At 31.9% G+C, this 5,287-nt stretch overlaps 1 long non-coding RNA gene across 4 annotated transcripts; it reads left to right on the forward strand.

The window, feature by feature from the left end:
• Positions 1 to 1,955: 1,955 nt before the first annotated feature.
• Positions 1,956 to 4,939, forward strand: LOC105435424. Of its 4 annotated transcripts, none has more exons than XR_004216439.1 (3): positions 1,960 to 2,497; positions 3,157 to 4,509; positions 4,587 to 4,939. It is a non-coding gene; the product is annotated as an uncharacterized LOC105435424 (long non-coding RNA). The 4 variants fall into 4 exon arrangements; XR_004216441.1 differs by having other exon boundaries at positions 1,967 to 2,497; positions 3,157 to 3,506; positions 4,233 to 4,939; XR_004216440.1 differs by having other exon boundaries at positions 1,956 to 2,574; positions 3,157 to 4,881.
• Positions 4,940 to 5,287: the final 348 nt, after the last annotated feature.

Here is a 5,287-nt window from a genome sequence, read left to right on the forward strand (position 1 = left end):
ATGAAGTAGGGCATAACAAAAATAATTATATAAATCCAACCTTAGCGTTTGCAACTCCCAAAGTAAAAAGTCTTTGTCTTAAATCTTAATTAAGAATGTTCTCTCAACTTCGTTAATTTTTTTTTATAATATTCTTGAATACATCAATAAAGTGTTTGTTAATTTGTTATTTTTTTTAATAAGAAAAATCACAACAAGTGTTTATTATAATATGTTGAATTGTTATAATTTATCCTATACTTTACCTAACGCCATGGCTGACCATTTTCTAGGCCACCTCTTGCCTTTCTTTCTCACCTTATATCAAAACCTTTTTATAAGTTCTTCATTGCGTGTGTCTCTCTATAATTATTAGACTAAATACATCATATTTGTCGTCTTTATAAAAGATGTTAGATATATATATATATACACACACGTGGATATCTAATCGATATCAAACTTTTGAATTTTTTGATATATCGACATATTCATATGCATTTTAATCATTGAATATGTATACACACGTATATGTGTATGCACAGACAGTTTTTTTCTCTCTCTAATAGTTGACCGTTCGAACTCTCACTTCTGTAGTTGGAGTACTAAAAATTGATAGTTGCAAATTTAGCAATTATATTCAAAATAATTATGTATATAACAACGTTTTAAAAAATTTGCAAATATAGCAAAATTTGTCAAATTCTATCAACGATAGACTAGACTATGTTGTAAATATTGGTCTATTATTGATAGACCATATGAGTATATAATCGATATAAGTCTATCAACAATAGTTTTGCTATATTTACAAAAAAAAAATTAATGTTGATATATTCTTAATTATTATTCTTAAAATAGTCATCTATTACCATTACCCTACTAAAAACTATAAAGGCGCCTAGTTCTGCTATATATGTTGAAATAATTTTAATCTTTTATTTGACGACTTTATAGTTTAGAGGAGTGTGTTAAACTCACTGACGCTAAGACATCTCTATTTGTATTACAGATTATTCTTACTAGTAAATCAATTGTTCTTTGTGTGTTCCACTAAATAACTATTATATCGACACTTTTAGTGGACTACAAAAATTGGTGTGTCGATTATTCATAGTTTTACATTTTTTTAAAAAAAAAATCATGCTATTGATTTCATATATTAAGGACACGGTTTGCTACTTTGATTACTTTTAAATCAAAATGTCATTTCTACTCCAAGTAAGAAAAAAATTACACAATCTAAGTGATTCTCCTTGTTTCAACTCCAAATGGCTTCAAGTGTGAATAAACTATTAAATTTAGTATTAGTCGACGATGATCAAGAAGGAGAAGAAAAATGTTATCTCTCACGACCTCTCTAATTATAATTAACACATCAATTGACAAACTATTACAAACTCTACCTATGATATAGTTATTTTACGTAGGACATTTGAAGCTTTAATCTTCAGAGTTCTAAACGTGTTTATCGATCATTAAATCTTTATAAGAGTTGTGTTATTTGAATCTTCAGAGCTCCTTTACATCTTTAAAAGAGTTACTCTATTCACGTACTCCTCACAACTTCGATATTTTGATATTCAAAATTTTATGAGAATTGTGTTATTCAAACATTTATGATGATTTAGAGCTAACCCTATCTGACAAAAAAATGAAAAGTGATATTACTCTCAAAGCCTCAAATTAAAGCACTAAATCACTCTCAAATATATTTTTTTAATAATTTAAAAGATTTGTTCAAAAGTAGAAAAAACGATAAACCGTTTCCACTTTATAGAACATAATTATGTAGAGACAAAATTTGCTAGAGTTGTAAATATTTCGTGAAATGTTATATTTTTTACGATTTTCCTAATTTTTCAAAACTAATTTAATATTTGATTTTAAAATAGAGTTTCTCAAATAATTAATATAAATTTGTATGATTAAACCTTTTTTTGTTTAGAAAAATAGTTCAATTAACAACTTTTTTGGAAAGTGGCACTGTGGAAGTAAGTAAGGGCCAATCAATACTCTAACGTCGTTGATGGGACGAACAGGCAGCACCCTCCAATCGGCGTAAATTTCTTCGATCTTTTTCGGCGGCAAGGTATTTTCTCTCTCTGTTCAATCCCTCACAATCGGAAATATTCGACATTTCTTCCGTAATTTCATTCCATTTACCCGTTTCTGGATTTTGTATGGACGAGAAGGTGAATTTGATTGGACTCGGTTCAGTGTTCTTGTGGTGGGTGAAAAAAACGTATGCGAGCTTTCTTCTATCCCGTTAATCGACTTTAATTTCACGCATTTTGAAGAAGAAATTCGGCGATCTTAGCTTTGATTGGTCGCCTGGTTCTATTGATTCAGCTGGAGAATTCCTTGGCTGTCTTCTTGTGATGTGATTAGGATGACAATATGCTCATGTGGGTTAATTGTTTCTATGTGGATTCAGATTATGAACAAGTTTTCTTCCATATCAAGGCATAGGTTCTCCATGTCAGGCCATTATAGAAGCTTGCAGGAAAATGTTAAGGTGTGACTAGAAAAGTGGAGTGGAGCATCTTTTACTTGCTTTTTGCTGTAGTTTTCTTTTCCCAACTAGACAAAATAGTACGTGGCAATATTCTTCAATGAGTATTTCTGTTGTTGATTTAACTTTGACATCTTTTTTTTTTCCTGATTTTAATTCATATTGTCTGCCAATTGGGAACATGAACTGTTGTTTGGATTTAAATAAGCCGCTCATTCCCTTTGGACTGGAAAGGCGTCTTTTAAGAATAAATGAAGGTTCTTTGGGCTTTTATGATTATATAAATCATCCCAAAATTACTTTAGAAGTTTCGTTTATTGAACTGGCTCCTCCATTTTGAAAAGGAAAATTCTGTTTTTATAGAAAAATTGAGAATGGTTATTTAGTGCCATTAACAAGACCATTGGTTTTCTTGTGTGTTTATTCTGAAATGAACAATTGTTTAGGATTTTCTTCGTCCCTTTGCATTATTCGGTATTATTTTTTACTATATGAGGTTATAGTTCTATTCTTGGATCTTTTTCATTTTATTGGATATCAGATGAGGCATCTTGATGCATCTATGCTAAGAGAACTAACAGTTGTTTGGCCTGGTTTTAGGGAACCAAAAAAAGAAAATAAATAAATAAATACAGTTCTTATTCACCTCTTTCTCATTGCAGTTGGCAATGCATCTCCATTCCTCAAAACTTTGCTTAGCTGCGTACTTTGGTGATATGTGAAGTATCAATATATGGCAAAAAGAAAGTTGATTACACAAGAATTCAAAGTGGGGGGATCTCAATTGGCTCCACCTATAGTACCTTCCTTTCCTTTACCCTACACCTACAGAAAGGGGCCTTCAGCTACTGCAATTACCTCATGCCTTCCACTTACTGTCACTTGCCTTAGATTTTTATCTATCTCAATCTGGATTCTTCTACTTTGTCTTTTATGACTAACAGCTACATAAAGGAAGAAAAAGGAGTGGTATTGGATTATTTTTTGCGATGGGCTTCATTGGCTGTAAGCGGTATATTACGTAGGATTGGTAACATGCTTGTTGTAGTATAAAAATTGATCATTGTAATACTTGGTGCATGCTGCATGTTGAGCTGCCTGTGTGATTGATAGCCGTGAGATCTCGTGTAACTTACGTTTCTTGACTGCATGTTGAGCTGCCTGTGTGATTGATAGCCGTGAGATCTCGTGTAACTTACATTTCTTGACTGCATGTTGAATTAGTAAGATAGACGTTAAGAGAGGGTTTTCCGGTTACAGGGTGGATTTGACAGGGAGGCGTTCAAGCCTACATACCATATGTGGGCTTATTTATCATATATTATGAGCTGTATAATCAACGGGTTGATTCACAAATTTTTACACTTCACAAAATGCACAAACTAAATATACACTAGATAATTGTCAATTACTTTGCACAATTCTCAGCATCTCTAACCTGTAAGCCAAGTGTAAGACATATGCAACACGCCCAAATCCAAGATTTGGAATGTGATTTGAAATTCGTTCCTCTTTAGTACTATATATAATGCCCTTGAACTAGTTAGAATATGGATTTTAAATCCAGATTTTAATCCTAGATTGGAAGTATTACAAGTCTTTATTCTTGAAACTTGTTCGTGACAAATACAATGAGACCTAGCTAGGAAATAATAGGTGCATGAAAATATCAGGGCTAAGTATCGAATTTGGATTTCAAATCCGAACATCCACGCATTTTTCCTTTTTGTATGTTCAGTCTAGCACAACATATATCAATATCTATGGAGGAGCAGAGCGAGAACGTGGTGCCCAAAGATATCATCTTCTCTCTACTCTAGTCACATTAAAAATAACGAAAAACAAAGGAAGTGGATTTTGTGTCTGATATTTGGAAAGCTATGTGAAAACAAGCATGTGTAAGAAGGTTCTTTCTTTTTGGCCAAAAGCTCATTGTATTACATAAAGTACTATTTGGGTGCAGTTCTTTTTGTGAAGTAACCAAAGGACAAGGCTGAAGCAGGCAAAATCAGAAGGTTGCTTTCTTCCGTTGAGATTTTTTTTGGTCCTTTTGACTTTCATGTGGCTGTTGACAACATTTTATTTTGTGCAGTTGGAAGAAGCTGCTTGGAAGCAAAACCAACTTACTTTCTTCCAAGGCAACATTGACAACATATAAACAATTACTTATCCTCATCAACTTCCAATTTTCCTTTTTATATTTATGAGATACATTACCAAACTAAATGCAATTGTCTAAGCAAAGATTCTCCTTATACAATGAGAGAGTCTGTTTGACATACTTTATTTATTCATTATTTTTATACATAGAAATCTAGATCTGAAAGTGTTATCAAACAAATAGTTTGAGTTGTCTTTCTGAATAAATGACTTTGAATCTTCTGTAATTCTATAGTTTGGAAGTTCTATTGTTTAATTGAGTGAGAATAGGTAAGTTTCTGTGTCATAATGAAGTATGATGTATATGCTTATTCTTTTCCCTTCCTTATACCTTTCTATATTTGGTTTGAATTTTGTATGCATTATATTATAATGGTTTCAACCAAACAATCATGTGCTTCGTTTAATGCTCTCCTAATTCAACATTAAATGTGGTAGAATTCTAATGTTACATGTACTTTTCTTAATGACCCAAACGTGTGCCATAAATGTAGTGAAAAATCAAATAAATATATACTTAACAATCCATTTCCACATTCTTAATTATTGTGTGCTATAAACTATTTATCCCACCAAGGTTGCATACGTTACAAAAGGTTGCATACGTTACAAAATGATGTAATCCTCCTGTTA

This window comes from Cucumis sativus, chromosome 5 (genome assembly GCF_000004075.3).
Source record: "Cucumis sativus cultivar 9930 chromosome 5, Cucumber_9930_V3, whole genome shotgun sequence".
Taxonomy (NCBI): domain Eukaryota; kingdom Viridiplantae; phylum Streptophyta; class Magnoliopsida; order Cucurbitales; family Cucurbitaceae; genus Cucumis; species Cucumis sativus.